The sequence below is a fragment of the Lissotriton vulgaris genome, chromosome 9 (genome assembly GCF_964263255.1).
Source record: "Lissotriton vulgaris chromosome 9, aLisVul1.2, whole genome shotgun sequence".
Classification (NCBI taxonomy): Eukaryota; Metazoa; Chordata; class Amphibia; order Caudata; family Salamandridae; genus Lissotriton; species Lissotriton vulgaris.
In genome coordinates this window covers 616,588,221-616,606,946 of record NC_141697.1, presented here as the reverse complement: position 1 = coordinate 616,606,946, position 18,726 = coordinate 616,588,221, and the positions used below count along the sequence as shown (strand labels likewise).

The 18,726-nt window shown below is 45.5% G+C and overlaps 1 long non-coding RNA gene across 1 annotated transcript in view; it reads right to left on the bottom strand.

Moving 5' to 3' along the window:
* Nucleotides 1-18,726, bottom strand: part of LOC147691964 (uncharacterized) — a 158,979-nt gene that overhangs the window by 67,620 nt on the left and 72,633 nt on the right. Inside the window, exons 17-19 of the long non-coding RNA XR_015299979.1 lie at nt 11,537-11,626; nt 8,984-9,085; nt 7,900-7,997 (exon numbers count right to left, since the gene is read on the bottom strand). This is a non-coding gene — a long non-coding RNA (uncharacterized LOC147691964). The remainder of the gene's footprint in view (nt 1-7,899; nt 7,998-8,983; nt 9,086-11,536; nt 11,627-18,726) is intronic.

Below are 18,726 nucleotides of genomic sequence, written 5' to 3'. Positions count from 1 at the left end.
TTTATTGCATGCAGTTACAGGTTAGCTTTTCAGTCTTTTTTAGACTGTGTGTTTGCAATGCAGCCTGGGAGCTTCCTATGCTTTCAGTGTTTTATAAGAATTTCTACTGCTTTCTGAGCATTAAAACAGTTTTGAAAACAAACTGTGTTGTTGTTTCTCATGTTTCTAATGCATGTTATTCATATATGGTGGAAATTCTTTACAGCATGTTTCAGCTCTGGTGTTTAGTAGGCTGCAATTGCTTATTTATACATATATATATATGGATATATATATATGGATATATATATATGTGGGGCACATATAGTATAGTGTTTCCGGGGTCCCGCGCATGGGCGGGAATATTCTAATGCTTATGACTATTGATGAAGATCCCCTGGAAGAGAAAATATTTTTACTTGTAAGCGCTGTTGGACAAATTAAAAGCCTAGATCCTAAATATATATTTATTTGATGTGTTTGTGTAGTGTAGAGTTAGTCAAGCGGGTAGAGAAGCAATTAATAGATAACAAGGAAAACATTCATAACAATACAAATATTCAGAAACGGTTAATGCAAACAGAAGCAGAGGGAGAAAGTTAAAGTTTTAGGTGGAGCTAGGTTGTAAGTTCGCAATTTTGGGGCTGATTAGGATGGCCACACCTATTGGAAACGGTACGCCTGACAGGCTGTCGGCGGTCCTGATATAGGCATTACAATGTGACCACCACTGCGGCGGTCGCGATGCCTTATTTTGTTTTGCAACGGGTGCTGCTCGCTTCAGCACAAGCGGCAAGACAAAAAGGGGTCACAGCACATATCCCTGCACTAAGTGGCAGGAACCACATGGTGCAGGTATGTGTCCGGGGCACCATAGGTGCCCCCCAGGGCCCATGTCTGAGGTCCAGGGGGAAGGGGGCTCGCTACAAGCCCTTAAAGTCTCTTTCTGCCTGCCTTTTCATGGCGGGTTACCTGCCATGAAAAGACGGACGGAAAGGGACATCATAATTCCTCCGGTAGTGCCTGGTAGGCACCGCCACCGTTGTAGGGATATTATTCCCGTGCGACACACCGGCAGGCTCAAGGAGCCCATCGGATGTGTGGCGGTCAGTTGTTCCGACCGCCAACAAACCGCCCACCATCCTAATGTGGTGGGCGGGAAGCTTGCTTAGGATGGCGGTGTGTCGGCCACCGATGGGCTGTCGGTGGCGGTCTCACTGCCATCCAATTCAGACCCTAAGTGAGATGACTTGTAGTGAGAAAGTTAAAATAAAAAATGGGTACTTTTAAATGTTAAAATGCAAAAAGCAAGAAATAGAAAAAGTTAGAAATCTAACAGAAACGCAAGCCCTGAGTGAGGCCACTGGGGCTCTGATGTAGTATGAATATTTAACAAAATGAACAGAAAACGTAATGTAAAAAAATGTCTATCCAGATGGGTGAAGAAATTCTTCCATGTCCATAAATACACGATAGCCATAGAGGTTAGTCTTCAACAAAGTTTATTCTTCACATAGAGAACATCCAGCCCAGCCATAGCGTTTCGTCCTTTAAAAAGGATCTCCATCAGGGAATGATTAAAGGTTTCTTTTTAGGTCGAGCTAGAGTTGCGCATGCGTAGTATGCGGTCTAGCTCGACAACTATTGTATTCAGTTTCCTGGGAATCTGAGACAGGAGATGGGCGCGAGCGCCGATTTCTCCTCGTGGGCGCGCACGGCGCCGTGCCCATCTCCTGTTTCACATTCACAGCCTCTCTCAATCACACACAGCCACACTCAGGCATGCGCCCAAACACACATGCCGGCACAATGCATCATGACGCACTTACAGACACACAGCCCCACATATACACACGCACAGCTAACAGACATGCAATCACACATATACATACACACGCACAGCTACACCCACACACGCGCACACCCCCCCACTCCCCCCTCCCCTGCCGCCACCCCCACTACACCTAAACCCCACTTACCGCATCAGCGCAACTCCGGACTTCAGCCGCCACCGCGGGGCTCTTCCTCGGGCATGGGAGCCCCGCGTCTCCACTGCTCCTCTCCTCGCCAGCCACTCCGTGGGCGCGAGCTTCCAGCACAAAACGGAAGTTCCACCCCACGGCCATTTTCGTAATGCGCACGTCTTGTTCTTTTAATGTGAGAGAGTCTGTGCTTAGTAGGCCATATTAACATCAAATTAAACAGGGTGGAGGCATTCTTTATGGGATTCGACATTTTGTTACTATTCATATATGAGACACATAGGCCCTCAAATACGGAGGAAAGAGAGAGAAAATAAGTGCTCTTATCCTTACATTGGAAGAGACTAACTAGAAGCTACGCCCTTCCAAGATGGCACCTACTTTAGTTACATTGTCTGGTACCTCTTCCATGACTGGCAGCTGGTAACCTGTGCATGCTAGACTTTCGGGACGTCTCCAGATGGGCGCGTGCGCGCGGAGCCCCCGTTCGTGGCCACTCTTCCCGTCTCGCGCTAGGGCGTGTGCCGTCTGCGCCAGGGCAAGGGAGTCAGCGCACGCTGCAGGTGGAGCATTGCACCCCAAGGTCCTCTCCGGCTGCAGCATGGCTGTACTCAGCTCCCGGGCACTGCGGGCAGCGCTGGCAGCCCTGGCCGTGGTCATTCAGCTGCTGCAAACGTGGCTGAGCTCCAAGACCTACCTCTTCAGCCAGAAGGACATCGCAGAGCTGGCCAAGCAGCATGCAGGTGAGAGCCCGCTGTAGCCTGTAGGAGGGAAGCTGCACAGATGGGGGTCCCAAAGGCAGCATGAGAATAGTTGACAGTTCATCTGGTTTACAGGGCATCACAGTTCCAGTCCTGGGTTTCATTTAACATTTGATTTCTAAAATCAGTGAATTCTAGAGGATGTAGTGTTATTTTACTTCCTTTAAAATGGCGAGAATTAACTGTCTACATAACTGGCAACTTTCAGCACACGACTCTGATACAATGGCTGGTATTAAAAACTGAAGAAAACTCTGAATTAATTTACCGAGCTTAAAGATGTAGCGCTGTTCTCGCAGATCTGCCCCGCTTCCCCAGTCTTTACTTCTTTGCATGATCCAAGCTCAGCGACCGATGCACATATCTTAAACGTAGCTGTTGTGCCTGTTTACTCCGCGGAGACATGTACATGTCAATCAGCATTTAAAACTAGAATGAATACGGCTTTAAAAAAAATATATATATATATATATATTTCTGCATGGAGTAAATGCCGGATGTGGCTAAAAATATAGCTCAAGATGTAGGGACTGTAGATGGCATGTGGAGAGAGGGGATCCAGAGAGTTCTGAGGCTAAGGGGTGACAAAAGTAAGTGAAACTGATGACATTTATACAGATTGTCCTGCACCTGAACTACCTGTTTGCATGTCTCTAGGCCCAAATTTAGGTGCTCAGTTGTAGACCAGTGGCTGCATCTCCTGTTTCTTTATTAGTTAGTACAGTTGAATTGAGTCAATGTCTTTGTAATTTGTATCCGTAAACATAATCTGTCCGATTACACCATGAAATACACAGTATGTCCTATCTTGATGGGACAGCACCTTTCTTTGAAAAGGTTAATTTGGCCCCAAGGCCATTGCTATTAGCAGATCATCTTGTTTTCTTATTAAATTCCTTCATCCACTCATGACTTACTTAAGGAACCCTTCATAGACATAGGTATTTTGTGGAGCTTAAGTTGACTGTATTAAAAAAAGTTGCTACTTTAAATGTTAGATGCTGCTGCTGCTTGTCTGCAATGAGGTGTCCTGCTAGGTCTTGGTTTTCCAAGAAATCCAGGCTTGTTTGGCTCTCCCTGAGCATTTTATTTTGTACTTCCTCACCACATGGCCAGGGCTGCAGTGCTTTTTTGAGTGAGTGGAAAAGTAATTGAACTTGTTCATAGATCATTTTGTTGATCAGTAAAATTCCTTCATTTAGCGAATATTGACTTGGTCGAAACTTAATGCCAACTTAGCTCAGTTGAAAAGGGATTTGAAGCAGGGTCCATTTTGTTATTTGACCATGTGTTGTCTGACCTTGAATATTTGTACAGTGAGATCATGTCTTTCTGAAGCTTGATGCTTTTAAGCAGTGATTCTGTTGCCCCTGTGTCTAACGTGTTTTGGTCTTGCAAGGCTCAGTGAAAGCATGGGAAATTGTGTTATCTATTCTCTTTTGAATCATAACTTACACTACATTTTTATTGGATTTCATCTTGTCTAGAAACTTTAAATAATGAAACCAAATTCAAAATTACTTAATTCCTTCCTCACCGAATCAGATGTAGGTTCTCCACCTATGAGGTGTAGGGTTTTGCTGCAATTTTACAGTATATCTACGGGTGTCCTATTGTCCTTGGCCCCGTCATTAGAATTGGGGCTGAATATCACTTTCACAGATCCCTTTCCACGGGACACTGAACAGTGACTCCATGTGCCTTTCCCTGCTTTCCCATAAATTCTTTGTTCCTATTATTAGATGGCCATTAAGTGTTGGCCACATTCTTTCGGGCTAGTATCTACAGCAAAGCCTCTTCTGTGATGTCTGTGGTTTCTTCCTGTCCAACTCAGCAGAGGTACTTTGTTGATGAGTTATCCTTTTTGTTGCATGCCTGTGAGTGGCACGCCTTTCTTTAATTTCTGCGTCTGTGTGTGCGCTTCCATGGTTGTGTTGCGGAAGGCTTGAGATAGTTGCAGCCATTTTGTTCAAGCCTTTCTCTGGCTTTGACCAAAGATTCTAGTATCCCATACAGAGGCCACTACTTCGTTACTCACACACCCTTTCACCCTCACACACCCTCTCACCCTCACACACACTCACCCTCACACACACCCACCCTCACACATACTCACCCACCCTCGCCTCACCCACCCCTACACACCCTCACACCACCTCACCCTCACACCCCTACACCCCGTCACACCCTCACCCTCACACACCCTCTCACCCTAACACACCCTCGCCCTCACTCACCCTCTCACCCCCTCACCCTAACACCCCCTCACCCCTCACACACCTTCTCACCCTCACACTCCCTCACCCTCACACCCCCTCACCCTCACACCCCCTCACCCCTCACACCCCCTCACCCCTCACACCCCCTCACCCCTCACACCCCCTCACGCCTCAAACCCCCACACCCTCACCCCCCACACCCTGTCACCCTCACACACACTCTCACCCTCACACACACTCTCACCCTCACACACACTGCTGCACGCCACACACTGCTGCACGCCACACACTGCTGCACACCTCACACTGCTGCACGCTGCACACTGCTGCATTACTCATACTACTGCATGCTGCACACTGCTGCCCGCCTCACACTGCTGCCACCACCACATCACTCACGGACACCACCACATCACTCACAGACACCACCACATCACTCACGGACACCACCACATCACTCGCGGACACCACCACATCACTCACGGACACCACCACATCACTCAGGGACACCACCACATCACTCAGGGACACCACACATCACTCAGGGACACCACCACATCACTCAGGGACACCACACATCACTCAGGGACACCACCACATCACTCAGGGACACCACCACATCACTCAGGGACACCACCACATCACTCAGGGACACCACCACATCACTCAGGGACACCACCACATCACTCTAATACACCACCACATCACTCAGGGACACCACCACATCACTCTAATACACCACCACATCACTCAGCCCAACCACATCATCACTCAGCACCACAACAGCATCACTCAGCACCACAACAGCACTGTCCTTGCTTGCTACCAACAAGCATTTCCATAGCCAATAGGAATCGCATTAAGAAAGTGTAAGCTATTGGCTTTGTAGAGAACAATGCTATTAATTTATATATTTTCAAAACCAACACATATTAAAATAAATTGTAATTTACAGTACCAATAGCACACACTTTCCTAATGCGAGACCTATTGCATTGCAAATGCTTGTTATGATTGTCACCATATGTGGAGTGCTGCCTGTACACTGCTAGATGAACAGATTCTTGCAGACCATTGCTGAAAGTAACACTGAGAAGGGCTAGGAATTGCAAATTGATACGAATGTTTTACAAGTAAATAGCACGGGAATAGATATGTATTTGTGCAGAAACAAAGAACTGTAGGATAATATTGGTTATAGTTAAAAGGTAAGGTAACATTTGCACTGTTAAGCCAGACCTAAACATCCATGTAGGTTGATGACTGCCCTCCTCGCATCTGTGCTGCTGCCAGAGAAAAACACCATAAATTATTGAGACGCTTTAATAAAATTACCACTGGGGTGTGCCCCTGAAAGTTCAAGCTCAAGCAGACGGATAAATAAACATCATGATTACAGCTGTGTGTTGGGCAAGCATATTTTTGTGGAAGCACACAACTCTGCCCAATCAAAACATGTACTCCTGGCTCTCCACAAGTGGAAGGAGCCAAGGCACCTCTCTAGTGATGCTCACATATTTGTTTGGCGAAAGCTACGCTGTTAAGCCAGGCCATAAAAAATAGGAACTCAAATTCAGAACGTCTTTGTAATAGCGATAGTTGACGTTAGAAATGGACAGAACAAGTGGCTATAGATTAATCATTTTTTATAAGAATGCACATGAGAGATAGAGATGTGAGCACCTTTTGTAGCCAATTACATTATCACAGTAGCGCTTTGAAGAGATGCCATTTATTGTATGCAACCTCATCAACACCCTGCAAACAGAAGGTCTGGTAATTAAAGTGCAATTTAAACATTCACAGGTTACACAATACTTCACAGCACCTACATCTTGCGGTTTAAACATTTAAATAGTCTTTGATTAATGAACATCATTGAAAACCAACCTCTTGACCACTAAGAAGCCCCGATACTGAAAATTCTACTAGAAAATATCTAGTGGTTTAAAAACAGTTATTGTGAAAATAATCTAGTGGTTTAAAAACAGTTATTGTGAAAATAATCTAGTGGTTTAAAAACAGTTACTGTGAAAATATCAGCCACAGTAAATTCAAAGTATCATTCACAGTAAAATGCTCTGAGGACAAATAAAAGAAGATACATTCTTTAAGCAATTGAATAGAAATGTGAAGATATAAGGGCAGAAAGGAAACCCAATTTCATTAAATACAAAAATATTGAAAACAATTCCTACTTTACTGGCACTTTTCCTCTCTGGCAGAGTGAGAATTCAGCACTAACGCCCCCACTACCAGAAATGTGCCTCTTAAACTTGCAAGGTGAGAAGGATTGTACAAAAGTGGCCTATGGAAGCCTGAGTTTAGGCTCAGAAACCGCTATGAACCACTCTGAATAAAATCTAGTAAAGAAAGTCCACTCTAAGATGTCCACCGATGTGAACATTATGAGGCACCTATTTTTGATTTACAGTTCTAACATGGTGGGTGGCTGATATAGTTAGAACGATTACATGAAATGTTAAAAGAAAAATCAGCAACAATCAAATCAGCAGCAGTTTGTAGCTTCCGGGCCCTCAAACAAATATACAAATATTGGAACATGGGAGCGGGGCCTTTCAAGGGAGTGAAAAGTGAGCACATGCAGGAGGAGGAAGGGCGGGTAAGGTGGAGGGAGAAGGCAAGTAAACACAGTTGCTCAATATTAAATTAAAAAAGAAAGTTCCCTCAAGTTTGCAATAGAAGGATACAAGTCATCCAATACGAACACTGTGAGACGCATGCTTCTAGGCAGGACAAACACAAGAAAAGGGAGGAAACCCATTGTATCATGAGCAGACAATTGAGCAGACAATTTAGATGGACAACAAAGCTATCCAATCACGAGAAAGAGGCTGACCCAAACCCCACTCAAAGTATATCTTATGTATTGGAAAAATTATTCTTGTTGCCCGTCTAAATACAAATGCTACAATACAATGCGAACATTAAAAGTACCTGTATGTTGAAACTGGCTCACTGATCCTTCCTCTCCCATCTTCACCGCTGTTCGGTCTGGAACTGAACTTACTCCGAAAGCAGGTCAGAAACTGCTCCTGAAAAAAGACATGCACGTGCTTTAGATTAAAACTGAGGCATTTCAGTGTGCGTGATCACTTTTCTGTTGGCCTGCACAAAACAGAGTATGCGGCAAAAAAGTTACAGTTTTTGCTTCAGACAAAAATGTTCAAACTTTAAGGGAATTCTCTTCGTGAGCATTCAAATCCATTGTTTGTAACTCTTGTGTGCGCTGTAGCACATGGAAACACGCCACGGCCTAATTATACTCTAGATGCTATAAGAGTTTAAGGATGAAACAGGATTACAAGCAAAATCATGAGGACAACATGTTTGCACACGACTGAACGGGTAGAGCATGGGCAATTACTTCTTTTCCCCTATATGGAGGTCAGCAGATTGGTCTCCGTAAATACCGAAGCCGAGAAATCAGCATTTACGCAATAAACAATTTTCCCCCAGGGTGGCAGGGATATTGTAATCCCTTGCACCACAAACAATTGCCATACAATGAAATCTCGGGCTATACCTCGGACATTAGCTATCTGGAGGACAATCCTACATAAGAACTCCAGGTATTACCTGACACCTTAGGCCAGATCTGAGGTTTTATACAGCGGCACTTTGAAACGCAGGACCTGTTAAGGATGTCTGGCAGGTCACCAAGCTACCTGGTGGCTATGGGCTGCAATCTCTCTGGAGGAAAATTAACAGTAATTCATCTGAATGTTTAATATGACAATGAAGAAAAAAGAAGCCAGTGTCTAGTTCATTAAATAATACCCTGAAACTAAGAATCGCAGCAGTGACATTTCATACAACATATGTTCACGATGCTGTGAAATACCAACAGTCAGATAAACAAAGGAGACTCCAAAAGGAATTTACAACAGCATTTACAGGAGATAGAAACTAATAAAGCATAGAATATGGTATGTTTTCAGGTCAGGCTGTAAATATTAAAGCAACACTAAAGTTATTAGAAACCAAAAACAACCAAAACACTAGCACTGAAGGGAACTACCTTGTGTGTGGATGTGCTCACTGTGACAGAGCAAAATGCAGTCACTCAAAGTGACAATAGAAGGTGGCTGAAGTAGGCTGACCGACTGCCCCACGCTGCATGCTGTAGTGGGCTGAAGCAAGATGTGAATGACAACAGAACATTAAATGAAGAAAGGTGGCTCAAAATACCTTTAAGTAAATACATTATACATATCATTTTAGAAAATTCAAAAGGTCTTGGCTAACACCAAACCAAAAATTGCAGCCAGAGTCCAATTCATTAAATAAGAACCAAGAACGAAACACATTTTAGCAGTGACATTTCATGCAACAAAGGTTCACAATGCTTCAATTTGTCATTTGACCTTTTAACAACACACCCTGCCTTAATGTTGGAATCTTTTATCGCCAATCCAGATTGGCCTTACTGAAAAGCTGTGAAGATTCAATTCAACACCCTGCAAGTGGCTGATCTCACAAGGTGGTAATTAAAGTGCAACATAGTCACGTGAAAGAGATGGTGTACTTTACAATGCCTGTCTCCAAAGTCAAGGTTCTCAAAAAGTATATATTTATTAAAATCGAAGTCTATGGCAGAGAACCCCTGGGATACCCGGTCCTCGATTTCACCATTCTGGTAAGCATTGCATGCTTTCCTCTGGTGGAGGCTCATCCGAAAAGTCCCCTGAGCGGAGCTCAATATGCTTTGCATCCCCACCAGTTACAGGGGGACACTGTATCGGTATTCCCACTCCCAACATTACCAATACCATTGGGACCGCAATTTAGGATACAGGAATACCGCAGAATTACAAACTGTACCCCGAGACTCCACTGAAGAATTGGTAATTACTGTGGTGCTGGGAAATACAGTGTTTGACGACCTCTGATAACTCCCCATTTTCCACCCTTCCATACACCAAATTTCACCAGCTTTTACCTCGTGAAATGTCTGGGTGTAGGAGTGCTGCAGAGATGCTGTATTCCTCGTCCCTTGCATTTTCCAATACAGTGTTTCAGGCCGAAACAGGAATCACACTGAACTCATAAAGGAGGCCAAAGTTTTCACTCATTTAACGAAAAGACTAAGGCCTAGATGTAGGTAATTTTATTTTACCACTTCTTAAATACCGAATTTTACCGATTCGGTATTTAAGAAGTGGTAAAATAGAGGGGGGGGATGTAGGTATTACAGAATCGGTAAATACAGAATCGTTAAGATTCGGTATTTACCGATTCTGTAAATACCGAATCGGTAATGCCCATTGATTCCTATGGGCATTGAAGCCAATAGGAATCAATGGGCATTTACCGATTTGGTAAATACCGATTCTAGCAAGGGTGCAGGGGGTGTCACTTTGACACCCTCTAGCACCCCAAATACAGGCATGTGTGCCATGTGGCACACAGACATGCCCTAAGGGCATGTCTGTCTGTCACATGGCATAGGTGTGCATGCACACCTGGATTCGGTATTTTACCACCAAATTGGATTGGGTGGTAAAATACCGATTCTGAAAGGCCTCTTGGACTCAGAAGAGTCCCACCTACATCTAGAAGTAACCGATTCGGTATTTTACACATTCAGTAAATTTACCGATTCGGTAAATTTACCGAATCAGTAAAATTGGCCCCCTACATCCAAAAAACCCATTTACCGGTCGGTAACTACCGAAATCGTCCGACCGGACGGTAAATGGTCACCTACATCTGGCCCCTAGTCCCATATTAAAATGATATGATGTGAGTGGGGTTGGTAACAACTGTTACATTCAGAGAATGGTTTCTTTTTTAAGTTTAAAAGTTTATTAAAGAAGAAGTTGTGATAACAAAATAATATAACATCAAATAAGCGAATTCACAATGTAATATAACAGCAAATAAGTGAAGCCACAATATAAGAATATTGTAAGTATAAAATAAATTGAAAAGTATCAGAAGAGAGGGAAAAAGGGGGGGAGTGAAAAACTGTAATCATCATTGCATAAATCAGAAAAAATGGGAAGCATATTGAAACCATAAACAGTGGAAGATACAATAGTTAATAGACTATATAAAAAGGAGTATTACTGATTGACTAAGGAATCTAGGACTATGCTTAAGTAAAAAGACAACAAACAAAAACAATCAAGGAGGTTTTCTAACTTCATCCGAAGAGTTAACTGTACCAGTGGCAGATGAGGCTATATCCGTTAGGTAAGTGGATAAAGGGAGCCATAACAGGTCTCTTTTAATCAATACTGATATAGGCACATTATTGCTTGCATCCAGTCTATGATGAAAACAAACAGCTTTCCACCAGGCTCTAAAAGTAACTTTATCTGCTTGTTTCCAATTGGAGGTTATTAAATGAAGGGTGATTGCTATTAATAAATCAATTAAAGAAGGGTTAGGAGTCGGATGTGGCCATGAAGGTGATAAGTGGTTTCTTTTTTTAACTCTACATTGAACATGCAGAAAGAAAAGTAGCACAATCCGATTCAGTAAGGCAGGTTTACTTTCAGATGGTGTCAAGCAGTGTGAATGTGATCCCAAATGCTACAATTCCATACAATGCAAACTTCTAAAGTACCTTCTGTAGGAAGGTCCTTAGTCCTTTCTCTTCCATCTGCACTGCTATTCGGTGGGAAACCGTGCCCCTCAAGCAGGTCAGAAACGGCTCCTGAAAAAAGACAAGCACATGCTTTAGACGTGAACGGAGGCCTCTCAGCCTGTTATCACTTTCCTGTTCGCCTTCATAAAAGGTTTTGATCATTATGACACAGGCGTAGAGTCCGGGGCAAAAAACAAGTGACACACCTGCTAGAAACAAACATTTTACATTGAAGGGAATTCGATTTGTGAACATTCGATTCCACAGTTTTTAACTCTGTCTGTGCCACAGCACAGGGAGACACAGCTTATACTCTAGACGCAGAAAACATTTATGGATGAAACTGGATTATGAAAAAAATAATTAATGAGGACATAAGTTTGGACACACTTTAACAGGAAAAACATGGGCAAGTTCCACTTCATCCCTGTGACAAGGGCAGACTGGCCATGAGCGGGACATGAAGCGGTAAGGCCGGATGTCATGAAAACGCAAACAAAACAGGTGATGGACCGAATGTGGATCAATGTCACACATTCATCCCAGTCCAAAGATCTGGGCCCAAATCCATCGTTTTTTTGCACTCCACACCACCCTGGGTTAGACAATGGCGATATGCAAATCAGCTCTGACCCTGTGCCCCATGGGAACAGTCCAGTCCGAACTACAAAAGCCATGTCCTTCCCAGAACGGAATCAAGCATCCGAGGACAGGACCGGTTTCGAGGTAACACCTCTCATCAGCCCGGCTAGCTTGACTCCAGTGGTGTGGAGTGCCTGGGACCCACGTCTGAGCATCCCCAGCGCACTTATGGCGGAATTTGCAAACAAAACAGGTGATGGACCGAATGTGGATCAATGTCACACACTCATCCCAGTCCAAAGATCTGGGCCCAAATCCATCGTTTTTTTGCACTCCACACCACCCTGGGTTAGACAATGGCGATATGCAAATCAGCTCTGACCCTGTGCCCCATGGGAACAGTCCAGTCCGAACTACAAAAGCCATGTCATGAAAACAACACAGTATCTCCTTTTCTTTTCCAACAACAGGATAACTGGACTGACCCGGGTTTTCCACCCTATTCCGAGGACGACGAAAAAGAACACTGTTTCTTTAATTGGGGAGAGCCCACTCTGAACCTCGCCTGGAATGATGACGAGGAAGGGGCTGGGCCGTCAAAACCAGGAAGCCGGGAGAGAACTGTGTGTGTGTACACCGGAGGAATCGGAGTAGGCGAGAGCGTGGAGATCAGCCCGAAGCAGACAGAATACGGAGGAGGAGGAGAGGAGCTTGAAGACGTGTCGGAGCCAGGAGGCCAACGTCCCCGTGGGTCGCCCAGCCACGTTCCAGGAGGAGCGTGACTAGCGCATGTATGCAAACATTTCAAGGGTTGGGTGGGCAGAAGGGGAAGACCTCTGCGGTAGATAACCCCCTTCCTTCTATCCTGGTATCCCCGCCCGAGCACACACCCCACTTGTAGATACTGACGGCGCACTGAGTGTTTCCTCACTTACCCTCCTTCATCACAGTTTAAGTTGTTGAGCACCATACTCAAACCGAGCCCTTTTGTTTGTTTTCCTACATGCCTCCCTAAGATGGATCCTCAACCTGACGGCCCTGCACGGGAGTGCAGAAGGAGAGGACGGATCTCACTGAGGGACAGGGAGCCGCCCGAGAAGACATCAGAGCCCCCTCTACCCTATTACAGACCAGTGCCTTATCAAATAAGGGTGTTTAGGCCAATAAAACACTTGTCAACCCCAAGTAAAGTCCCTGTGCTTCCTCCCGCCTTACCACAACTGGTGGAGAATGCGGGCAGCCTGACCGCCATCTGCGACACCAAGATGGATATCCTAATCCAACACCTGGTGAAGGGCCAGGAGCAGCTCGGATGGGCATTAGAGCAACAACTTGACTCTGCCAGGCAGATAGAGACACGTTCAAAAATACCATCTCGGCCCAAATCGAGGGCTTACATGAGATGATGACAGATCCCTCCCACCCTGCACCTCCGGAACAGCGAAACCCCACCTCAGGAGCCTCTGGTATTTCACTACAGAAGTACGTGTCAGGGGAGGAACCTGACGCTTTCTTGTTAAACTTTGAACGAGCTGCCCGGGCCTGTGGATTGCCACTGGAGAAATGGACGTTCTTTCTAGCACCCTTGTTAACCGTGGAGGCACAAGCCGCCTACCAGGTGGCCAATGCAGATGGAAACACCCCATATAACGAGATAAAAATGGTGATACTTGATCACCTAGGACTGGACGCAGAAGCTTGTCGGGTGCGTTTCTGCAGGGAGCGGGGCTTGCCTGGGGAAAACCCCCAAACCCTCTTTTTCCGCTTGAAGATGGCAGCGGATAATTGGCTAATGCCAAACACAAGCAGCAAGGAAGAAATCATGAACAAAATCTATCTAGAGCAGTATTTAGACCCTCTTCCTTTCAACACTCAGAAATGGTTGCGTCAGCACTCGCATCTTACGCCGGAACAAGCAATTGACATGGCCGCCACCTTTTCTCGAGCCCAGCCAAAACTATATGGTGGAGAACTTGAAAAACCAAATAAACCCCTAACCAGCAAATTTGAGAAGAGACCTCGCATAGCAACGGAAGCCATCAATCCACGGGCAAATAGACCGGAAATCCCCTTGTTTAAAGGGCCCCAATGCTTTGAATGTGGGGCCGGGGGACATATCGCCAGACTCTTCCCCCAGAGAAAACCAGCTGAAGAACCGATGGAAGTGGGATACATACCCAAGACAATTCTTTACACCGCTGAGCTGGGGAATGCATTTCACGTGAGTGTACGGGTGAATGGAAAAGAGATAAAAGCCCTTCTCGACTCAGGTTGCCGGCAATCTGTAATACAGGGGGTGCTTATAAAACCCAACCAGGTGGTCCCCGATACCATGGTACCTATTAGATGTGTTCATGGCGATGTCAAGCCCTACCCGGTTGCGTCTATATCCCTAGACCTGTCAGATGGTAGGACTTATGTGATACGGGTTGGGGTGATGGAGTTGTTGCCCGAAGAATTGATTATAGGGACGGACAATCATATGTTTCTAGACCTGTTCATACATACCTTACAGGGCCAGACTAAATCTCATCCCCAGGTTCCCTTGAGACAGAAAGCCAACACTCCCATGCCAGCGCTGATAACCCCTGAGCCCTTGACAAAAGTTTCAGATTCGCCCAAGCGAATGATGCTTCCTTATTCAACGCTTGGGAACAGGCCCACAGTACACAGGAATGCAATAACCCTGTTTATCCCCGGTTTCTCATCAAGGATGGTCTCTTGTACCGTCAGGGCAATAAAGAGGAACCCCATCAGCTCCTAGTACCCTTGACATTCAGGGAACAAATCATGTTCTTCGCTCATTCACACCTAACAGCAGGACATGTGGGGAGTGAAAAAACTACTCAAAATGTCTGAAGACATTTTTTTGGGCCTGGGATATATAGTGACATAAAGACCCATTGTCAAGCATGTGACGTCTGTGAGAAGAGGAACCCTCATCACCCCCAAGCGGTGCCTCTACAGCCTCTCCCCATAATTGGGATCCCATTTGAGAGAGTAGGGATGGACCTGATAGGACCCCTACCGAAGACAGGACATGGGAATCAATACGCGCTGGTCATCATAGACTATGCCACTAGATTTCCAGAAGTATTTCTGCTGAGAGCACCAACAACGCGATTGATTTCCGAAAAATTCCTAGCACTGTTCTCTTGAGTAGGGTTCCCCAAAGAGATCCTGACTGAACAGGGCACCCCATTCGTGTTAAAACTAATGAGGGAAGTTTGTGGATTGCTAAACCTTCGGCAGATTAGAACATCAGCCTACCACCCCCAAACCGACGGCCTCGTCGAAAGGTATAATGGGACCCTTAAGTCCACCCTAAGGAAAATGCTTGAAGTAAGCGGAAGAGAGTGGGACCAACTGTTACCTCTCGCCCTATATGTCATAAGAGGTCAAAAACAGAGAAGCTAGGATGTTCGTCCTTTGAAATGCTGTATGGGCTCCAACCACAATCATAATTGGAAATGACTAAAGAAGCCTGGAAAAGAGAGGAGGGAGAGGAGAAACATAGTATGTTAGAATATACCCAGGTACTTAAAGCAAAACTAGGAAAACAGAGATTTGGCGTATTCCAATTTGGAGAGAATCAAGGAAAACAGAAAATGTATTATGACCGAGGGAAGAAATGGAGAAAGTTGGAAATCAACGATTGGGTCCTGGTGTTGTTACCATCAAGCACCAAGAATTTCCAAGCTGAATGGATGGGACCCTACAAAGTCGTCGGAACCATAGGGAAAACCAGTTATAAGATACAAGTGTTGGCACGGAAGATTCAGACATACCACATAAACCTATTGAAAAAGTGGTTGGGACCCCTTCCAAAAGCAACCCATCTCACCCTACCAACCCTCCCCATCTCTTCATCTACCCTAGGCGACTTAGTGATCAATGAAGAACTCAGAGAACAAGAAAAGAAGGACCTACAGAATACCTTAAGACCATTTGCCTCATTGTTCTCCAATACACCTGGAAAAATCACCTTGATCGAACATCGGATTGAAACAGCCCCGGGGAAAATCATAAAGCAACGCCCCTACCGCATACCCAAGGCAAAGAGGGCAGCAATCAAGAAGGAGGTACAAGAGATGTTACACCTGGGCGTCATAAGACCATCAAGGAACGAGTGGTCTTCCTCAATCGTTATGGTGCCAAAACCAGACGGGAGCACCCGATTTTGTATGGATTTCCGCGCCCTGAATGACATATCTTCCTTTGACGCCTATCCTCTCCCTAGGATAGATGAGCTCATAGAAAAACTAGGAGAAGCAAAATATATAACCACCTTGGACCTGACCAAAGGTTATTGGCAGGTACCCCTGAGAGAGGAAGACCGGATGAAGACCGCTTTTGCCACCCTGGATGGACTATTCAAATTTAATGTGCTCCCCTTCGGACTTCATGGGGCCCCGGCAACGTTTCAACGACTCATGAACACAATCCTTCGAGACCATCAGTCATTTACATCAGCCTACTTGGACGACATAGTCGTGTTCAGCCCAGATTGGGAAACCCATATACGCCACCTCCCAACCATCTTGGGTGTATTAGAACAGGCCGGATTACTCGTACACTCAAAAAAATCGAGGGTTGCATATCAAAAAGTGAAATACTTAGGCTACATGTTAGGACACGGTATGATAGAACCCCAGATTGAGAAAATCATAGCCATCGCAGAAACCCCCTTTCCTGGCAGTAAGAGAGAAATTAGAGCATTTCTAGGTTTGATTGGGTACTATCGCTGTTTCACCCCCCAATTTTCCGAAGTAGCAGCCCCTCTGACAGACACCCTTAAACAAAATGTGAAAGCCGAGGTCCTCTCACATCCCACTCCGGAAATGTGGAAAGCATTCAATGCGTTAAAAAAGGTCATAACCACCAGTCCCGTGCTATCCTCCCCTGACTTCAACCGGCCCTTCATACTCTACACTGATGCCTCAGACTATGCAATAGGGGCCGTCTGCCACAGCTATCTCCTGAGGGTATAGACCATCCCATTCTATACATAAGCAGGAAGCTTTTTCCCTGAGAATTGAAATATCCTACGATCGAGAAGGAGTGTCTAGCAATAAAATGGGCTGTAGACAAGCTGCAATACTATCTCGAGGGACACCCATTCACCCTTTACACTGATCATGCGGCCCTCCAGTGGATGAGTAGAAACATCTCTCTGAATCCAAGAGTACTTCGCTGGTTTCTTTCCCTTTAAGCCTTCTCATTCACGCTGAAACACCGCAAAGGTACAGAAAACGGTAGTGCAGACTACCTCTCCAGGTTTCCTCTCCCCAATCGGGAGAATCCAGGGGTGGTGGTGTGTGACAAGGGCGGACTGGCCATGAGCGGGACACAAAGTGGTAAGGCCGGATGTCATGAAAACAACACAGTATCTCCTTTTCTTTTCCAACAACAGGATAACTGGACTGACCCAGGTTTTCCACCCTATTCCGAGGACGACGAAAAAGAACACTGTTTCTTTAATTGGGAGAGCCCACTCTGAACCCCGCCTGGAATGATGACGAGGAAGGGGCTGGGCCGTCAAAACCAGGAAGCCGGGAGAACAGTGTGTGTGTACACCGCAGGAGTCGGAGTAGGCGAGAGCGTGAAGATCAGCCTGAACCAGACGGAATACGGAGGATGAGGAGAGGAGCTTGAAGAAGCGTGGGAGCCGGGAGGCCAACGTCCCCATGGGTCGCCAGCCACGTTCCAGGAGGAGCGTGGCTAGCGCAGGTACGCAAACATTTCACCGGTTGGGTGGGCAGAAGGGGAAGACCTCCGCAATAGATAACCCCGTTTCTTCTATCCCGGTATCCCCGCCCGAGCACACACCCCACTTGTAGATACTGACAGCGCACCGAGTGTTTCCTCACTGCATCAAGATGCAAGAAAATTACTGGCATCATTTCTGAATGACAGGACCTTTACAGTGGAACTGGGAAAATTCAAATCTAAGTCGTTCAGCTCCCCGTGTGGGGTTCCACAGGGGTCGTCACTGAGCGCGACACTTTTTAACCTTTATGTAGCACCATTACCTGGGATCATCAGAGCATGTGGGTTCTTTCCAGTATCCTATGCAGATGATACCCAAATCGTGGTCTCAATTACAGATGACACACTAGACACGGCAAATAAGTTTAAGAACTGTATGGAGCAGGTTAGTCTATGGATGGAGAGAAACTGCTTAAAACTCAATGGGGAAAAAAGTGAAGTGATGATGCTGGGCTCAAAGACAAATATATGGTCGCCAGATTAGTGGACGGACAATCTTAGTGACTGTCCCTCACTTGCTGAGAAAGTTAAAAACCTAGGCATTATGCTGGATAACAGACTTATATTTAACACTCAAGTCAACAAACTGGTAGCCACAATGTGGTTTATTCTAAAAATTATTAGGAAGCTGCTGCCCTACATACCTAAGGACTCTCGGAAAACGGTAGTTACCACACTAGCTTTGTCTAGGCTTGATTATGGGAATGCACTATATGCCGGGTTGCAGACCCAATATCTATCCAAACTACAACGGCTGCAAAATTCGGCGGCAAGGCTAATACTAGATATCCCGAGATCAGAGCACATTTCCCATCACT